Source organism: Narcine bancroftii, chromosome 2 (assembly GCF_036971445.1).
Source record: "Narcine bancroftii isolate sNarBan1 chromosome 2, sNarBan1.hap1, whole genome shotgun sequence".
Taxonomy (NCBI): domain Eukaryota; kingdom Metazoa; phylum Chordata; class Chondrichthyes; order Torpediniformes; family Narcinidae; genus Narcine; species Narcine bancroftii.
The window spans coordinates 360,434,682-360,456,298 of NC_091470.1; the positions used below are offsets into that span (position 1 = coordinate 360,434,682).

A 21,617-nucleotide genomic window follows, 5' to 3' on the forward strand; every position below is an offset into this window, starting at 1 on the left:
AGAAAAATAGAATGAAATCTTTCCAAACCTCCCTGAGTTTCAGGATGGTATGCAGATGAAGTGATTTGTTTTATTCCCAACTCATAAATCAACTGCTGAAACAACCCAGACATAAAGTTAGATCTTTGATCACTCTGGATCTCTTTAGGTAATCCAAAAACTGTGAAAAATCTTTCCAGAGCCTTTACCAATGTTTTGGCTTTAATATTCCTTAATGGTATAGCCTCTGGAAATCTCAATGCTGTACACATAATTGTTAATAAGTACTGATTCCCAGATTTAGTTTTAGGCAAGGGACCTACTCAATCCACAATAACCCTAGTGAAAGGTTCCCCAACAACAGGAATAGGTTGCAATGGAGTCACTGGAGGACCCTGGTTAGGTTTCCCCACATCCTGACAAAAGTGTCATGTCCGGCACCAATTTACAACATCCTTCCTCACACCAGGCCAGAAAAATTGTCTCAAAATCTTATTCATGGGTTTTTAACACCAAGATGACCACCGAAAAGTGTACTGTGGGTTAGAATTAAAATTTCATTCTGGTAATTTGTAGGAATGACCACCTGATGAATCAGCACCCCCCTCCCCCCCCCCCCCATTCTTCATTAGCAGAAATATCAAGAGGTCTCCATTTCCTCATCAACAATTCACCCTTCAAGTAATATCCACAAGCCATTTCTTTAATCTTCTGTTCACTTACTGCTTTGTCCCTGAGGTCAACAAAATATGTATCTTCCTCTGTTGCTAAACTAACTCTTTCCATGAAAAAGAGAAATCCTTACTCCCACAATTACCCTGCTCTTTCAAAACTATTTCAGAAGTAATGGGAAAGTCTCTATCAAATGGATCTTCCTCAGCTCTCATCATTTTCTTAGACAAAGACCTTGTAACAGCACATGCAGGATATATCTCACAATCCTCTCCAACCTCAACCTTACTAGGCTGATTTGTTAATCTCAAAACTGACCCAACTTTATCCTCAAGAAAATCATTCCCTAATAAATGAGACAGCCTGCATAGGTAACTTTGAAATTACTCCTACTACAACAGGTCCCTTAACTAATTCTGAATTCAGCACTATGTTGTGAAGAGATACTGACTCTACCTCACCTCCAACACCTTTAATCAAAGTTGCCTCCCCTGTGTCAGTCTTATGATCAAGAGTTAAAACATTTTCCAACAACAGTGTCTGAGCACCTCCAGTATCTCTAAGAATTTTAACTGGAACCTGTGATTCTCCCTCCTTTACTGACACCAAGCCCTCTGACAAAAGGTTTGAAAACATCTATGACACCCTTACCAGGTTTGGAACATCTGTTCTCCTGAAATTAAACTGTCTGAATTCATGCTTCTAGTCAAACCTCCTTTCCTCATCTCTTTTTCAATACTAGACAATTCGCAATATAACATGACCAGATTTCTTATAAAAATGACATACCAATCTAGAAGTTCTGTCCTTTCCCACCTTACCTTCATCTTTTCTCTTAACATTCTCTCTAGACTTAATTTCAGGCTTACTTGTCTGCTCCACATTAACCTTCTGAACAGGCTTATTAATCAGTTCCACATTAACTCTCTGAAAATGCCTACCATTCTGAAATGTATTTTTGTGAACTCGTGCAAAATCGTCCACTAATCTAGCCCTTTGCTGCCACATTCCCAAGTCTCTCCCATCCAGGTATAATTTAATCTCATTTGGAACAGACCTTTTAATTTCCTCAATTAATATTAATTCTCTCAACCTGTTAAAATCATTATTTATTCCTTTTGAGGCACACCAATGGTCAAAACATACAGATTTTCACAGAGCAAAATCCAAATACGATTGATTCCATGTTTTCACCCAACTCCTAAATTTTTGGCTCTATGCTTCTGGAACCAACTTATAAGCTTTCAATACTGCTTGTTGAACAGTATCATAATTTGTCACTAGCTCTGCAGTCAAGCTAGAGGATGCAATTTTTGCTTTTCTTTTCAATGCACTTTGGAGCAAAAGAGGCGATTTTTCTTTTGGCTATCTTGATCTCTCAGCAACCTTTTCAAATCTGAAAATATGTATCTATATCTTCCTCATCAAAAGGAGGAACTAGATTTAACTCTCTTCTAGCCAAAAACCTCTCCCCAGGAGTTATAAATTTTCTAATTGAAACTGGCTCTTTCAGTTTCCTTGCTCCGTCTTTCACCTCCCTCTAACTCATATTTCCTCTGTTTTTCAACTTTCTCTGCCCATATATCCTCTGTTTTTCAGTCTCTTCTCTGTTTTTCAGTTTGGTCTGCCTCATATTGTTGTCTCTGCAACTCAAAATTCTGTTTCTCTCTTTCCTCTTCCATCCTCAATTTCTCCAATTCCAATCACAAGTCAAAAGGTCTATCTTCCGTAAAATTATCTAAGTCTTTCTCAACAAATTTTTCCTCACCTATATATTTTAATATAATCCTCTGTATTTGTATTTTCCTTATCCAATGCTTGACTTCAGTCAGCTTTAATGCCTTAGAAATAACCATCAGTTCCTCTTTTCTCTTGCTCTGCAGCTCTGCAGGTGATGGCTGTGACAAAAATGTATCAATGTCCATTGTTGCTGTTTTTCCACACACAAGCTTTAAATTATCTTTAAAAAAAACAATGAACTAACAAATCACAAAAACTCCAATTTTCAGTCCAAAAGGACAAGCCCCCCAAAAATGTTACGAGGCCAGAGGACCCCAAAACCTAGCAGTAATAGATATTCACCAAGACAAATGATTACTTAAACAAAAGTTGCTTTTAACTATCTTTAAACATGAAAACAGAATCACACTTTAACTTATCACTATTTACTTAACTAACCTAACTTAATCCCTTCTAATTCTAAGCACACGTGTGTGTAATATATGTGTAAGTTCAGAAAAGTTCTTTGATTCACAGTCCAATCTCACTTCTCATTCCTCCAAGTTCACTGATTGCAACAATTCTTATAATGTGCACAGAATTTAACGTTTATAAACGTCACCAGGCTTTGGTGCTTGGAAGTTAAATGGTTACCGCTCAGGAAGGTTCTTGTCGGTTTTCAGAGAGAGATTTGTTGTCCACTGGAAACCTGCAACTGATTCCTTTTTAATCAGCCACTTCAGTGTCTTGCCGAAGAAACTTGCCCCCTCAGGGCTCTCCAAATGATAACCTTGTTCTTTCAGGTCCCCACAGAGTTCCTTTTGGTTTCTCTTATTTCAAGTGAAATATTAGACAGTCAATCCTCTCCTCTTGCATGAACCACAAGGGCTTTGACCAGGCTGAACTAAGCACTCACAACCCATCTTCCAAATGGGGTTTTTTCACAATCTTGCCAGCTTGTCCTGTTCCAGTCCCAGCTGCTTCTGCTGACTGTAAAACAGCTGAACTGAATTCCCTCTCTCTCTCTCTCTCTCTGAGAATAAACCTGTTTTACTCTCTCTGCTTGCAAAACCACATGTCCCTCTTAGAACAGCAAGTTCCACTCTAGACAGTCTGCGGCTCTGACAAGTTCTTTCATCTGTTGCCTTTTTATAAATAACAATCCATTAATGAACTCTTGGGCACTCTCTAAAGCTTTTGCAAAAGCTCTTGACACCAACATATCTAGCATTAGCAGAGCTTCAGTATTTTAAATAAGATCTGTTTTAAAGTGACCTACACTGAAAAACCTGCCACAATTTATCTCCCAAAAACATATATATTCTGTCACAGACCAAAAGTAAAAAAAATGAATTAAGTAATTCATTAGATTCTTTCTTTTCTTCTTTCATTTGGAAAAAAAAGCACCGTCACCTCAAAAGAAATTTCCTTGAAAATGTTTTTCAAAATGTGGGTTTGGCATCAGATAATTTTTCTTTTTGTTACTGGGCATCGAATATTAGATATATATCATTATTTGGATTCATCATAATGAATTTCAAGGTGATTCAAGATAGATTGACCTCGAGATTAAGTCTATTAAAAGGTATTTTCTCCTTTCTTTACTTGGAGCAACCTTGCCTTTTTTGGCTTCCAAGTTAAGTGATAATTTAGTAGCTAGACACACTTTGAGAATTTGGTTTCAATTTAGAAAACATTTTGGTTACCATAGGTTTTTATTGATTTGCCCCAGTTAAAAATCAAAAGATGCTACAGTTGGGAATGTTCCTTTCTAGTTTGAGCTACCATTCAATAAAAGCATGGGTGAAACTGTGTAGCACGCGTGATACGGTGGCGGTGCAAAAAGAAAATAACACGTCTGCACTGAGCTGAGTGAACCAGTAACTGACTCTTTACTCAAACAGATCGTGCTACAAAAGCAATACTGCGACACCCGCACCTGCCGCACTGGCTCATGGGAGTGACGTCAGCGCACAGCCTGAGGAGCGGCGCTTGCATTCAGTCCGCTCTTTAACCCTGGTGCTTCTCCTCAGTGGGGAGATGGTTCCTTCGCCATTGTGTGTAGGCTGTGTGCTGTGGCAATTTGGCCCCTTGTGTACGGGGCAGAACCAGACTGCTACAACTGCATCTCAAATACTCTCCCATCCAATTTCCATGTTCTCTAATTTTCATAACATCCAAAAATTTTATCACCTTCAGCTCTGAACATGCTCAATAATTGGACATCAGAGATAAAGAATTCCAGTCATTTGGAACCCTCCACACAAAGAAATTCCAAATCTCAGTCCTGAATGATTGACTCCTCACTGTGAAACCATATCCATCAACCTCTTAATCATCCAATCTGTAAATCCCTGCCAGAATTTTGAATCTATATTTAATGAATATAGGCAAATCCTCTTCAATGTTTCTTCACAGGATCTCCTCATCCAAGGAACTAATCTAGTGAATCAATGCTGCACTGACTCTTTCAGCAAGTATAGTATTCTATAGGTAAGAAGAATGAAATAAAAATTGGTCTGCATCCCAAATGGGATTTTAGCAAAGCAGCATACAATTTAATCAATATTTTCAGCTTTCATTCTATAACCCACCTGCAGCAAAAGCAAACATACAATTTGCTCTACAAATTGGATGATGTACCTACACATTTATTGATTGTATATCATGATGCAACACACCAAAATCATTCTGCATGTAAAATATTTACCACATTTATCATTTAAAAACTATTCGAATTAATAGTCATCCTACCAAAGTTTTTTGGCACATTGCTTTAAATCTAAACTGTCTAGCTGTGACAGACTATAGGTATGTTTTTGGGAGATAAATTGGGGCAAGTTTTTTTTAGTGTAGGTCACATACCAACACTTTAAACCAGATCTTATTTAAAATACTGGAGACATGTTGGACAGTCTAGCACCAAGAGCCTCTGCAAAAGCTTTGGAGAGTGCTCAAGACTTCACTAACTCTGTCTGGAGTGGAACTTGCTGTTCTAAGAGGGTCATGTGGTTTTTCAAGCAGAGAGTACAACAGGTTTTTTCTGTGTGTGTGTGTGTGTGTGTGTGTGTGTGTGTGTGTGTGTGTGTGTGTGTGTGTGTGTGTGTGTGTGTGTGTCAGTGTGAGTGAGAGAGAGAGGGAGAGATTTCAATTATGCAGTTTTTACATTCAGCAGCAGCAGCTGGGACTGGAACAGGACAAGCTGGGAAGCTTGTGGAAAAAACCCATTTGGAAGATGGGTTGTGACTGTTTAGTTCAGCCTTATCAAACCCTTGTGCTTCTTACAAGAGGGGAGGGCTGGCTGCCAAATTTTCACTTGAAGTAAGTGAAACAAAAAGGAACTCTATGGTAACCTGAAAGCCAGAGGTTTTCATCTGGAGAACCATGATGGGTCAAATTTCTTTGACAAGACACTGAAGTGCCTGGTTACAAGGAATCAGTTGTGGGTGTCCAGTGAACAACAAATCTCTCTCTGAAAACTGACAAGAACCTTCCTGAACAGTAACCATTTACCTTCCAAGCACCAAAGCCTGGTGAACTTCATAAATGTTAACACCTGTGCACAGTATAAGAATTGCCTGCAACCAGTGAAATTGGAGGGATGAAAAGTGAGATTGGACTGTGAATCAAATAACTTTTCTGAACTTACATACACGTGCACTTAGAATTAAAAGGGGGTAAGTTAAGTTAATAGTGATAAGTTAAATTGTAATTCTGATTTCATGTTTAAAGATAATTAAAAGTAACTTTTGTTTAAATTACCATTTGTCTTGGTGAATATCTATTGCTGCTGGGTTTTGGGGTCCGCTGGGCTCGTAACACTGGCTTAAAACCAATCTGAAAGAGGAAACAGCTTCTCTCTGTCTATTTGCATTCTGTGACATTGCAAAAAATATAAGACCATAATTAATGATAAAAGGCTCTTTAATTATTCATTCCACCAACAACCAATGAGTCAGTGGTGATTACCTACACAAACAGCTAAATTGTTTTCATTCTGAACTATTAAATCAAAACACAATATTTCATGTGAGTACATAAACTTCTGAAATGTTTCAACGAAGGGTTCAGTGTAGGAACAGTAACTTTTGACTTAACCCATGGCTAATATGTAATATGATATTCTTAGCTTATGTTTAAAGTTTTTCTTCACATTAAAAACAGATCATTGACTTGATAAACTTAATGTGCCTGTAAACAAAATTAATGTGAAATGCATTAATCTTCTATTGAATCAAAATATGGCCCTCTGGCAAATCAGTATGAGCTTTATTGATCATTATCTCTGGAGACCTCTGAGCTAATTATATATTCAGGTATTCATTTGTGTCTCTGAAGCACTGTGGGCTGTTTCCTACACTATTGGAGTTATTTAAATCCAAATTATTAGAACAAGACGGGATCCACATCTGCTAAGTCTCCAGCTCAGACAATGTCCTCCCTTTACCATCGCTTTTTCTGGATTTCTTCATGTCGACGATAACTTTTCAACAATGCAGACAATGTTCAGGAAGTCAATAACTGTTCAACTCACCCAGGACTGTCAAAAAGTAAAATCTAAAACTTTTACTATGTTGATATTCCTGAAACTAGATATGCAAACACTGCATTCAAAATATATTGAGAAGAACATAAAGGAACCAAAAAAACAATGAATATAACAAAAATAAAAAAATAACCACAAATGACATCAAGAATGTGAATGATATAAAAAAAATGATTGAGCTTCAATTCATTCCAAGTATAATTTTAAATAAGCAATCTTAATGTGGTTCAAAGATCTTGTCAAATGTTCTTGAAGGAAAAATTAGTCGTATGCTTTTGATTAAGTCGTTTTGAAACAAAGGCACTGCAATGATTTTCTTGTTTGAAGATCCTTTTATTTTATAGAAATGTATATAAAAACATTGTGCTGTTTCACGATGCAAGATATGTGAGAAATAGATTTTGTGGTTACCATCTAATTCAGAGCAAATGTTTTCTTTGGTCCATAGTCTTACTATCAACAAGGAAACACTGGTGTCTTTTCGTCATTGCAGTATAGGAGCTGCTCTGTTCAAGATCAGGAGAAGGTACTACTGAATGCAGCACACCTTTAACACACTCTCATCTCTCCCGACTTCCATTAAGGAGAAGGCATGCTCTAACAGGCTTAAATGCAATTTCTTCCCTGCACCCATCAGGCTCTGAATGAAATCCTTAAGAGTGCTCCTATGTTGCCCTTGCTTGGTGCTAATTGATCTTTCTTTTAAATGGCATCCTGTTCTCTGTAAATTATGCTTTATACTCAACTGTATGTAATGTTAAAGATAACTTGTTGGTCTGTTCGCAGAAGAACTCTTCTCACTGTACCAGGTATTTTATGTCAAATAAACTTCAACATATCTCTCTAAGTCCATCCTATCCATGACCTGTTTAAATGTCTTCTGAATGTTACAATTGTCCCCACTTCCACCACTTATTCTGGGAGCTCATTCTATATACCCACCACCCTCCACCTCACCTTAAATCTATACTGTCTAGTATTAGATTCACCTACTCTGGGGCAAAATGCTATGACTATTTACCATATCTACACACCTCATGATTTTCAAAGACTTCTATAAAATCCCATTCTCATGAATCTTTTCTGTGCCTCTTCCAGTTTAATAACATCCTTCCTATTGTTGTGTGACCAAAACTGTGCACAATACTCCAAGTGCTGCTTCCCTAGCATCTTGTACAGTTGTACAGACACGCCATTATTGTTGCATGCTAATCATTTTGGCTTCTAATCTAGTATATTCACATTGATATCAAAAAGTGCAGTACACATTAAAACATGCATGATGCTTTCTTTGGTTTCGTAATCACAATCTAATTTCAGCACAAGATAATAGTGTGTCAATGCACCGTATTTTGCTTTTTATTGAAACTTGTGAAACACGAAAGTCTGCAGATGATGTGCTTGTAATGAAAACACAGAAATGCTGGAGGAACTTAGCAGATCTCACAACATCCTTATTATGTGAAGATACAGTATATAACCGACATTTTGGTCATGAACCCCATATAACCATATATAACCATATAACCACTTACAGCACAGAACAGGCCAGTTCGGCCCTACTAGTCCATGCCGTAACAAATCCCCACCCTCCTAGTCCCACTGACCAGTACCCGGTCCATACCCCTCCAGTCCTCTCCTATCCATGTAACTATCTAGTCTTTCCTTAAATGTAACCAATGATCCCGCCTCGACCACGTCTGTCGGAAGCACATTCCACATCCCCACCACTCCTTGCGTAAAGAAAATTCCCCTCGTTCCCCTTATAATTTTCCCCCTTCAATCTTAAACCATGTCCTCTAGTTTGAATCTCCCCCACTCTTAATTGAAAAAGCCTATCCACGTTTACTCTGTCTGTCCCTTTTAAAATCTTAAACACCTCTATCAAGCCCCCTCTCAATCTTCTACGCTCCAGAGGAAAAAGCCCTAGTCTGCACAACCTTTCCCTGTAACTCAAACCTTGAAATCCTGTCAACATTCTCGTGAACCTTCTCTGCACTCTCTCTATTTTGTTTATATCTTTCCTATAATTTGGTGACCAAAACTGTACACAGTACTCCAAATTTGGCCTCACCAATGCCTTGTACAATTTCATCATAACCTCCCTACTCTTGAATTCAATACTCCGATTTGTGAAGGCCAACATTCCAAATGCCTTCTTCACCACACCATCTACCTGAGTATCAGCCTTGAGGGTACTATTTACCACAACTCCTAAATCCCTTAGTTGCTCTGCACATCCCAATAGCCGACCATTTAATGCATATGACCTATGACCTATTTAGATTTCAAAGCATTTCTGAAGAAACTTAGTTATTACAGACATAACATGAATACAATGAATATAAACTACACTTACATACTTATTTAAATCTTCTATAAAAATATAGTTTTATGGTAACTGTCAATGCAGAATGCTTGAAGCAATATAACTGGAGTTGACCATGAGAGACTGCAGATGCTGGGCTCAAGTGCAACACACAAAAGGAGTGGAGAATCCATAAGAAGTAAAAAGCAAACAACATTTTGGGCCAGAGCCCTTCCTCAGGAATGTGAGAAACAGTTGATGCTTGAATAAAAAGGTGGTGAAGGGGAGGTGAGGGGGGGGGGTGCGAAGGAGGATGGTGAAGTAGGGAAGAGCACGGGCAATTAGGCAAGAGGTAATAGGTGGATACAGGTGGGAGGGTAGAAGAGAGAGAAGCTGAGAAGTGATGATGGAAAGGGCAGAGGGCTAAGAAGGGTAGCTCTGTGATAGGAGAAGTAAGGGAAAGGAGTCAAAGAGCAATGAAAGAAAGAGATCAGGAGAGGGGATTAACGGAAATTGGAGGAGTCGACATTGATACTGATTGGTTGGAGTTTGCTAAGACTGAAAAGATGTTGTTCCTCCAATTTTCAGGTAGCAGTGGTAAACCACTGTATGTATATATTTATCTGTCTGGACACACCCATTGGCCGACTGTACCCGTGGCCCCTCCCCAGTGCAAATGCAGGATATTCAAGCAGCTTGGACATGCCTTTGTTCTATAGCAAATAAAAGCCTATCAGTTTGCTCAATTTCAGCCTTTTGGAGTAATTGATGGTGCATTAATTTTATTTGCCATAGTTTTTATAATGGTGCAGATCCTGAAGTCAGAGAAACTGAAAATCGACCTTCAATCACCTGAGGCATCTACCAGTTTTGAAACCTGGCTGTGCTGTTTTTAGGCATTCCAGCAGGCATCTTCACCCATCGTATGGTCAGAGAGTGACGAATTATAGGTACTGCATTCCCAAGACACCACCCTGGTGTACTTGATGATCAGGGACACCATATCACATCAGGAGGCTATGGACATTCTAAAGGGCCAGTACCTGTGAAAGATTAATGAAGTCTATGCCAGGCACGTCCTGGTGGCCAAAAAGCAGCAACCCGGGGAGTCAAACGCTGAGTACCTCCAGGCCCTGTGAACCCTCGGAAGGACCTGTGAATGTAAGGCCATGACGGCTGTGGAGTACACGGAGGTCCTGATCAGGGATGCTTATGTTGCAGGGATTAGGTCGAATTACATCAGCCAAAGACTATTGGAGCAATGGGAGCTCAGCCTGTGGAGAGCAGTCGAGCCGGCAGGTACGCTGGAAGTGGCCCTTCACAATATGGAGGCCTACTCAACCAACAATGCAGCTGCCTCATGGTTGCCCTGGCCGTCGCCATCTTGGGACACACTGCCACCCCCTCACCCTGCTAACGATCTGACCATGGTGGCAGTACCCCAAGAACATCTTCTAACCCGACCACAGCCACTGTACTCCAGAGGGATCCGAAGTGCTACTTCTGTGATCTGGGCAAGCACCTGAGGAAACACTGCCCAGCGAAAGACACGGTCTTCCCCTGCTGTTGGAAGAAGTGACACTATGCTAAGGTACGAAGATCTAAACCCCTTCCCAGCAGTGCCACATACGGTTTGTGGGGGCCCCCATCTTGGATGCCATCATCGCCGGGAACTAGCAACGCCACATGTGAGTTGTGGGGGACGCCATCTTTGGGACTCAACAGCACTGCGTACAAGCTGTGGCCTGCCATTTTGGACACCGCCATCTTCCATCCTGGCATGCGATCTCTCCATCACAGTAACAAGCAACGCTCCAACACTGGTCTCCATCACACTTCACCAGGACAGCCCACATCAGCTTGCCAGGTCAATGATGGATATTCAGATTAACAGCCACATGATGAGTTGCTTCTTTGATAGCACTACTCCCTTGTGGTAAGGTCAATAAACCAAAAGGTCTCCTTGACCTCAAAGCCATTTATGGCAGATGTCTACAGCTACTGCGTAGTGACTTTAACCAGACTACAGACTCTAAAGATTTAAACATTTGGTAATGTTGTAGCTCTGCGCTGCCATGCTACTCGGACTTGATTTTCAATATCACCTTAAAAGCGTGACAATGGAGTTCGATGGGCCCCTCCACCCCTTGATGTCTGTACCCAGTATTATCAAATCGCCCACTGCACTCCACCCTCCCTTCCGCCACCCCCTCCCAATCGCACACAGCCAACAACTCAGTCACTTATCACACACGATCTACAGACTCTCCACTCTCAAAATCACCCCCCTCAACCGTCATTTGCCAATCTCACCCCAACTGTAAACCCGTTGCCACCAAAAGTAGACAGTACAGTGCTGGGCACAGGGCCTTTATTTGGGCAGAGGTGCAGAGGCTTCATAATGAAGGGATCACTGAGGCCAGCATCAGCCCTTGGAGTGGTGGTAGTAAGGAATGGGGAGAAGAATTTGATGGTTATCAACTACAGTCAGACCATTAATAGGTATACACAACTAGATGCGTATCCCCTTCTCCCATATATCCAATATGGTGAACCTGTCACAGATTTATGTTCATCTTTAATGTTAAACTATATATTTAAAAAATATCTTAGTAAAGGAAATTATAGAGTTAAAATATTGTATCTGTATTCTTATTTGTGAGCTGGTATGGGGTCACACACAGGTCACAGTATATTTTCAGATATACAATTGTACTCAAAGAGTGTTCATTCTCAGAGTCACAGTGTCTTGAACAGACAGTGCTAATGGATTTAAAGTGGATCTTAATTAATCAAGAACTGCTGAAGGAAGCCATCTGTTTTTATTCAAAGCCACTTAAGCCTCTTGAACAGAAATGTTGTTATGGATATGGAATGGTTTTGAAAAAGGAACAGAATTTTGGTTGAAATAAAACTGATGGTCATGTGGATTCCAAGAATTGGGACTCACCTTGGTGATGATGTAATGGTCACATGATTCAGAGAAATATATTACCGAATTCAGATATTTTGAGTTCCGTTTTGGAAGAGTTCAGTTTGGAGTTGACATAAGTCAAAACCCTGTGACACAGGGGTTGAAACCTTGTAACCAGTATTTGTTGCTGTTGTGTGTTACTCCTGGAAAAGGGAAACACAGAAACAGTGGATTTTGAAATAAGAAAGACCATTTCACTACCTTTTTAGAAAAGTGGACAGATTTCTACTTTGTCTATTTTTGTGTATGGCCACTTCATTTAACCCTTGTCTGGTTTGTGACTTCATCGTGGAAGAAGATAACCACATTTGTTTAACCTTTGTCATGGTTTGTGAATTCATCGTGAAAGAAAATAGCCACTTCTTTTAACCCTTTTCTGGGTTTGAAAATTCCTCCTGGAAGAAAATAACCACTTCCTTTAACCCTTTTCTGGATCTGTGAATTAATTGTGGAAGAAAATAGCCACATTATGAGTAAAGAGGCCTGAAGGTATTATGTTTAAAAGTGCTTTTTATTCATTTCTGAACTGATCATTTAAGATCTTCAAGCAAGACAAAAATGATGCTGAACTTTTAAAGATTGACTTTTCAGAGTGGGACTTTAATTCTACACACACACACTTATACTTACATTTACACATAGTAGGGTTAAATTTAGAGTTTAAGTTTAGAGATAAGTAAGAAATGTTATGTTATTAATATTTTAATTAAAAAGTTATTTTGAATTTACTATTGTCTGGTTAATTTTCCATTAGTGTTCCTGTGTTAGTGCTAACAAAGTCCCTTTAGTCCCAAAAATAATTGAAAGGATTGTTAGTTTATAACAAACAAAATTGTACAGTATCAGGTCTTCTCTACCATCAACCTGAAATCCACATATCATCAACTCCCTATCCATCTAGAGGACCACCAATATACTAAGTTGGAGGCAGATGGCTGCCTCTACCACTTCCTGCTGGTCCCCTTTGGCCATCAGCAATGGAGCCTTGGTCTTCCAGCAGGAGATGGACTGTCTGGTGGATCAGTATGAGCTGCAGGTCAAATTTCCGTATCTCAACAATGTCACCATCTGCACTAATGATCTGCAAGACCATGATGCCAACTTTCAAAAATTTGTCCAAACCGCCGAGCTCCTCAATCTCAGGTACAATAAGGCCAAGTGTGTATTTGACACAACCCACCTTGTCATCCTTGGCTGTGTCAATGGAGTCATTAGTTCAGACCCTAACCTCATACGCCCACTCCTGGAACTTTCTCTCTCTCATAGCCTTAAGGCCCTAACTATGCAGACAAGGGCCACCCCCTCTCAAATCCACCTCTTTTCCTCTAACGCCCGAGGTCTGTGCAGCCTTCAGCTGCATCAAGGCAGATATTGCCACACCACAATGCACGCTGTGGATGAATCCACCCCATTCCAGGTGGAACGCGATGTGTCAGACTTCACTTTGGCTGCTACCTTTAACCAGGCAAGCAGAGCAGTTGCTTTCTTTCCCGTACCCTCCAGAGCCCCAAAATTCGACACTCCTTGGTCAATTCACCCTTCTAACTGACCAATGGGCTGTTACGTTCATGTTCAAAATCAACAGCAGGGTAACATCAAAAACAACAAGAGATCGAGGTGGAGAATTGAACTGTCCACGTACAATTATGATATCTTGTACCAGCCTGGGAAACTCAATGAGCCACCTTATCCCCTATTCTGTGGGACCTGTGCCAGTGCACAGATTGAGCACTTACAGCCCTTCACAATGATCTCTGTCACCCTGGAGTTACCAGTTTCTTCCACCATCAAAGTCTGCAACCTGCCATACTCCATTGAAGAAATCAGGTCAATGACCAAAAACTGCCAAGTCTACGCAGACTGAAAACCACACTTCTACCAGCCAGAGAGAGTGGAGTTGATAAAGGCCACCCACCCCTTTGAAAGCCTGAGTGCTGACTTCAAAGGATCTCTGCCCTCCATGGACCACAATATGTACTTCCTCAATGGTATTGATGAGTACTCCCGTTTTCCGTTTGCCATCACCTGCTCTGACATGACAACTGCCCGTCATCAAGGCCCTGCACAGCCTCTTCACTCTATTTGACTTCTCCAGCTATATTCATAGTGACTGGTGGTCCTCTTTTATGAGTGATGAGCTATGCCAGTACCTGCTAGCCAGAGGCATTGCCACGAGCAGGACCAGCTACAACCCCTAGGGGAAAGGGAGAATGCCACAGTTTGGAAGGCCGTTTTCCTAGCCCTGCGGACTAAGGGCCTTCCAGTCTCCTGCTGGCAAGAGGTCCTCCCAGAGGCACTTCACTCCATCAGGTCCCTCCTACGTACTGCCACGAATGCCACATTCACAAACATACGCTTTCCTTTCCCAGGAAATCTGTAATAGGGACCTCACTGCTGGCATGGCTGATGTCCCCAGGGCCGCTCCTATTTTTACAGTGAAAAACCAGACCACCTGAAAGACTTAATTTATAACTGTAGCATCACCACTTCACCCTGCCTGGTGGTCACAGATGAACTCTACGTGTTGGGGTCGGTGGTATGGTGACCAGAGTTGGTGGTGAAGGCTGGAGTCAGCGGTATCTCAAGGCTGGAGACAGCAGGGCAGCAGCCAGCAGTCTCAAGGTGGGATGCAGCTGTGAGGGCCTTCTGAGTCACTGGGAGTGGCACTGTGTTGGGCTGGAAAGATGGCGATTAGTCGAGGAGGTAGCCGAGGGTCTGGAGCGGTAGGCTGCATGCTGGCTTGGGCACCCATAACGGGTGTGTCGGCTGGGAATGCAGGTTCAGCAGCGGCTGGTGCTGAGCCCAAGTCTCCAAGGAACTGTAGACTGAGGGGAGTTTTCATGAAAAAATAGGATGGAGGACTCTTGCCACCATCTGTGACCTGGTAGTGGTGGGAAACCTCAGATGGCAGCGTGGCAGAAGGCTGCAGCAGCCTCTGGACAGGAGGATTGGCAACTGCTGAGCCAGGAGTCACTTTAAGCTGATATGGACATTGCTATCCTGTCTTACTGAGCCACAGACTGGTCTCGATCTATAAACATGTTCCATTCACTGTTATTTTGTAATATTCTGTTGAGTAGTTTGTTTTAAAGTTAAATGTTATGTTGTTAATTTGTTCAGGATAAAATTATAACTGGGAGGCTGGGATAAGATAGCGACCAAGGTTCAAGATGGCTGTGCGGCAATTGCTCACAGCAACCCCTTGCTAAGTTGCCAGTTGCCTGCTTCTTTGCTTGGTCTTATGTATAATATTACGTTATTAAGTAACAACTTGTCCTGGAGAAACACAATTTGTTTTTTTATGGCTTTTTTACAGTTTTAAAAATGACAATAAAATGCTGACTGACTGATTTCCAATAGCTGCTGTGAGATCTACTGAGTTTCTCCAGCACTTTTGTGTGTACCACATCCACCTGTTCTCCTCTATGCCTTGAAAGAATCCACTAAAGTAGTTAAATATGAACTGCCCTTCCTGATTCCATTCAACACCTGCATGAATATAATTTCCTATATCAGTTTCATCTTACACCACAAAAATTGAATAGGTTGAAAATAGACCTTTCAGATCAATGTTTCAGATGTGGTGAATGGTGAATGTAACTTTTTTACATTCAACTTGGTCCTGTTCCAAGATAAGACCCTTTTGGTTGGAATAAGCAAATTTTTTGCAACAAATTTCTGCAAAATCCATATTTATTTTTATTAGGAAATGTCGAAAGAACAAGACATAAATTAAAATTATTAATATACCAATTCGAGTTTGTTAAGATTACATTAGCAAGGAAATGTATTGTAGTTACTTGGAGATTAGATATGCATTTGAGTATGGCACAACAGAATGTAGAAATTCAAAGTTGTATCCCTTTAGAAAAAAATTCATATAATTTAAGAAATAAATATGCTGTGTTTTTACAAATTTGGCACCCATATACCCAATTATTAGGTTTAAATTTATAATGTTGAGCTTCCTATAACCTCTGACCCCATGGGAAATCTCTAGCATGTATTAAAAGATTTTGGTAAAGTAGGTATAACCATATATAACCATATAACAATTACAGCACAGAAACAGGTCAATTTGGCCCTTCTAGTCTGCACTGATCCAAGCACCCTCCTCTAATCCCACTTACCAGCACTCTGCCCATATCCCTCCATTCCCCTCCCATCCATATATTTATCCAACTCTTTCTTAAATGACAACATTGACCCTGCCTCCATCACCACCCGGAAGCCCATTCCACACAGTAACCACTCTGAGTAAAGAAGTTCCCCCTCATGTTACTCCTAAACCTTTGCCGGTCAACTCTCAACCCATGACTTCTTGTATCCTACTCTCAATGGGAAAAGCCTTTCCACATCAACTCTATCTATCCCTCTCATTATCTTAAACACCTCTATCAAATCCCCTCTCAGCCTTCTACGTTCTAAGGAATAATGTCCTAATTTGCTCAATCTTTCCTTGTATTCCAGATGCTGAAACCCAGGCACTCTCTCTATCTTGTTAATATCCTTCCTACAAATCGGTGACCAGAACTGCACACAGTACTCTAAATTTGGCCTCACCAATGCCTTATACAGTTTCATCATTACTTCCAAACTCCTATATTCTATGCACTGATTTATATAGGCAAGCATACTAAAGGCCTTCTTCACCACCCTATCCACATGCACTCCTACCTTCAGGGAACAATGCACTGTTATTCCTAGATCTTTCTGCTCCACTGCATTCTTCAACACCCTCCCATTTACCACATATGTCTTACTTTGATTATTCTTTCCAAAATGAACCACCTCACACTTATCAGCATTAAACTCCATCTGCCATCTTTCAGCCCACTCCTCTAAGCAGTTTAAATCCCTCTACAATCTTTGAAAACCCTTTTCATCATCCACATTCCCCCTATTTTAGCATCATCTGCATATTTACTAATCCAATTTACCACCCCATCCTCCAGATCATTAATATATATGACAAACAGCAATGGTCCCAATACCGAACCCTGAGGTACACCGCTTGTCACCAGCCTCCATCCTGACAAACAATTATCCATTCCTACTCTCTGGCACCTTCCTTCCACCACCGTTGAATCCATTTGACTATCTCCAAATTAATACCCAAAGACTTAGCCTTCCTAATTAACCTCCCATGTGGAACCTTATTGAAGGCCTTACTGAAGTCCATATAGACAACATCCAATGCTCTACCCTCATCAACATTCCTAGTCACTTCTTCAAAAAAATTCAACAAGATTGGTCAAACACGACCTTCCATGCAGAAATCCGTGTTGAGTGTCCCTGATCAGACCCTGTCCCTCCATATACTATCTCTAAGAATGCTTTCCATCTATTTACCTACCACAAATGTCAAATGTACAGGCCAATCATTGCTAGGCTTGCTCCTCGAACCCTTTTTAAACAAAGGAACCACATGCGCAACATGCCAATCCTCCGGCACTATACCCATCTCTAATGACATTTGAAAAATCACTGCCAGAGCCTTCACTATTTCCTCACTAACTTCTCTCAAGGTCCTGGGGAAAATCCTGTCAGGACCTGGAGACTTATACACCTTTATATGTTGGAACATATTCCTTTGTGCAATCCTGAAAGTCTTTCCTTTTCTTTTTCCATATGACTATATTTTATTCTTATATTGATTATTCTGAGGGTGGGGGGGATTTGGAGGGGAGTCTTTGGGTGTTGGGGGGGTTGTATACCACATATATGTAATTTTAGATTGCTATTTTTTTTAGTTTGTATTAGTATGTTGAACTTGAACATACATGTTGAAAATTTTAAATAAAATAGAGTTAGAGCAGACTCAAGGGACATGGGGAGAAGGCAGGAACGGGTTACTGATTGTGGATGATCAGCCATAATCACAGTGAATGGTGGTGCTGGCTCGAAGAGCAGAATATCCTACTCCTGCACCTATTGTCTATTGACTACCTGCATTAGAATTCAAACAACAAAAATATAGCATTAGAGAACAATAACATTTTAAAGCACTGTGTACCAAAGAAGTAATTCAACTAACCTGGATATCCAACAAAATCACTTCTTTTAACCAATAGATGGGACAAAAATTATAAACATGATGATCATCAGTTATATTTATTGAGTTAGGATCCTAATACCCAGCAAGGTTTTTTAGTTAATGTTCCAATTGAAAGAAAGATACATTTATAGATAATACATAATCAACTTTTCTAGGGTCTTGAAGAGTACCAAGAAACAGAGATCTTGGTGTATGCATTTAAGAATCCCTGAAAGTGACCCTACACATAGATAAGGAATATAGGATACTTTCCTTCATGAGCTAGTGCACAAAATATATGAGCAAGGAAGTTATGAAAATTTAAAAAATGTTAGCTACAATATCATATACAGTTCCAGTTGTCATACTGTACGAAGGTTGTCATTATAATGGAGAAGATGTCGAGGAGATTTAACAGGATGCGAAATGTGGCCTTTATAAGGTGAGATTGGATAGGATAGGTTTGTTTTCCTTGGAATGGAGGAGACTGAGTGGGTACCTAATAAAAGTAGGAAAAGTTCCCCTATATTTTAATGCATGGTGTTTAATTAAACTGTGTTTAATATTAAAGGACACGGGTTTAGGGAAGGGGTAAGAGGTTTAGAGGGGATCTGAAGAAGAATTTCTTCTATCCAAAAGATGCTTGAAACGCAGAAAGACACAACATTTAAGAAGCACTCTGACTAGAAAATAATCACCAACACAGAGAGGAACTAAGTACTACTAAATGGAATTAGACAGGGATGTGGTGGTCAGAATGGATATGGGAGGCTAAAGGGCTTACTTCCATGTTCCATTGCTGCTTTGAAAATAAAAAACTACGTGGAACCTCTATAAAGTGCAACAGAAGAAATTATTCTGGAAACAAGGAAATGATAGAGAAATTGGTATTTTTTTTAAACAGAGAAAACCTGCATCTCAAGAATTTGAAAGTGGTTATAATGGAGAAAGTGAATTCATTGGTTATCTTCTTCCAAAATCCCATGTATTTCAGAATGCTACTCACAGATTTTAACAAACAGAACCTCACAATGTGAGGATGTTATTGAAAAGGGACCAGCAAGACTGAAAACAGTTACAAGAAAAATAGTGGAATCTGTACTATTTAAGTGACAACAATTTGCTTAGAAAATGTGAATTTATGAAAGTGAAATCGTGTCTGACAAATCTGTTAAAAGCTTCCTGACATTAAGAATCAATAAACTTGCTGTTTTTAAACCAAATTGGGCCTGTTAGGATAATACCTGGAACACTGGAGACACACAAGAGACGACAGAAGCTGGAAACTGGAATTGGGGGTCAAGACTTGAAAAGTACTAACTCAAAACATTAACTCTCCTTTTTTTCCACTGAAGCCACTCAACTAGCTTAATACATGGAATATTGTTTGCTTTTTACTGCATTTGAACTTATTTATTACATTTGTATTATTTAGGTTTTTTGAAATATTTTTTAGATTTCAAATAAAAATAAAATGAATACAGATGTAATTATAAAATTTCAACAAAAATATACATATATATCTTCTTCTTTGGCTTGGCTTCGCGGACGAAGATTTATGGAGGGGGTAAAAGTCCACGTCAGCTGCAGGCTCGTTTGTGGCTGACAAGTCCGATGCGAGACAGGCAGACATGGTTGCAGCGGTTGCAGGGGAAAATTGGTTGGTTGGGGTTGGGTGTTGGGGTTTTCCTCCTTTGTCTTTTGTCAGTGAGGTAGGCTCTGCGGTCTTCTACAAAGGAGGTTGATGCCCGCCGAATTGTGAGGCGCCAAGATGCACGGTTTGAGGCGATATCAGCCCACTGACGGTGGTCAATGGGGCAGGCACCAAGAGATGATATATATAAAATTTTATATAAAGCAAAAATACACATAAAAAAGCCTAACTCTACCCTCTTTTAATTCCCCCCCCCCCCCACCCCTTTATTAAATATTCTTTCATGCACTGTCAGAGCCTCACAGAGTAAATTAACCTCAGAATTTAGGGAGTGATCACTTTTGATTTTAGCAGCATTGTTGAAGTTGAACACCGACAATGTGCAAGTACGGTTGCCATATTTTCAAAAACATATCATACTTGTTCCTTAAACTGTATGTTATTTTTTTCATTGATGTCTCTGCTATCCACCTCGCCAAGGTGACCAGAGAGTCCAACTTCCATGTGATTCCAATACACTTTTTGGTCACTGCCAGTGCAATTTTAACTACAAAATTTGAAACTGTGTGATATCTTTGCTTGTATCTATAAAATTGCCTAATAAATAAAATTCTGGATCCCCCAGAAAAGGTCACCCTTGTTAGTACTTCAGAAACTTCTTGCCTAAAGTGTCTAACATGTCCAGGTTGCATGAAAAAATTATTCTTCTATTTCACACCTAAAGCCACCATGACAGAGGTGCACCAAACAAGAGGTACAAGGACTGCCTAAAGAAATCTCTTGGTGCCTGCCACATTGACCACCGCCAGTGGGCTGATATCGCCTCAAACCGTGCATCTTGGCGCCTCACGGTTCGGCGGGCAGCAACCTCCTTTGAAGAAGACCGCAGAGCCCACCTCACTGACAAAAGACAAAGGAGGAAAAACCCAACACCAAACCCCAACCCACCAATTTTCCCCTGCAACCACTGCAACCGTGTCTGCCTGTCCCACATCGGACTTGTCAGCCACAAACGAGCCTGCAGCTGACATGAACATTACCCCTCCATAAATCTTCATGCGCGAAGCCAAGCCAAAGAAAAAAAAGAGTTGAAGTTACACTATCCAAGCACCACTCAGACTAGGATTGTTCTGATATTGCAAAACCCTAGTTGGAATCCCACCTTCCATCTCTGCAGACCAGGTTTAGCACTTTCTAACTGTGAAGCAAAATACATTCTAGTAATAAATTTGGGTATATTACCCATCCAGAATGCCTGTTCCATTTACTAACTCCCAGAGGAGTCAATGCTTGTCCCCATCTTTCCCTCAAGAAAAGCTCTCAGTTGGAGAAAACATAAAAAAGGCTCCCCATTAGGTGTACCATAGGTACAAATGACATCAAAACACAACCTTTGTAACAATCTGCCATACAATGTATACCCTTTAGTAACCATATGTATTATTATTAAAATAGGTGAGCTTCCAAGATTTAACAGGTTGATTCTATAAGGCCATAAGACCCAGGAGCAGAATTGGGCCATTTGGACCATTAAGTTCACCTGCCATTCCATCATGGCTGATTGACTATCTTTTTTCAACCATATTCTCCTGCCTTCTCCCGTAACCTTAAAAAACCGCAATCACTTGGCCTCTACCTCCAGGTAAAGAAATTACTCCTCATCTGTGATCCAAATATTCTTGGCATAGGAATATATGTGGGTGAAATTATCCGACAAGGATAAATTAC

General features: G+C 40.3%; 1 protein-coding gene across 8 annotated transcripts in view; it reads right to left on the reverse strand.

Moving 5' to 3' along the window:
- The window catches only part of ldlrad4a (low density lipoprotein receptor class A domain containing 4a), a 339,264-nt gene that overhangs the window by 200,009 nt on the left and 117,638 nt on the right, over nucleotides 1-21,617 (reverse strand). For 3 of the 8 annotated variants that reach the window (XM_069922462.1, XM_069922460.1, XM_069922461.1), the window contains one exon: nucleotides 12,175-12,341. The exons of the other annotated variants lie outside the window; for them this stretch is intronic. The gene's annotated coding sequence lies outside the window, so the exon portion shown is untranslated. The remainder of the gene's footprint in view (nucleotides 1-12,174; nucleotides 12,342-21,617) is intronic. 8 annotated transcript variants of the gene reach the window in all.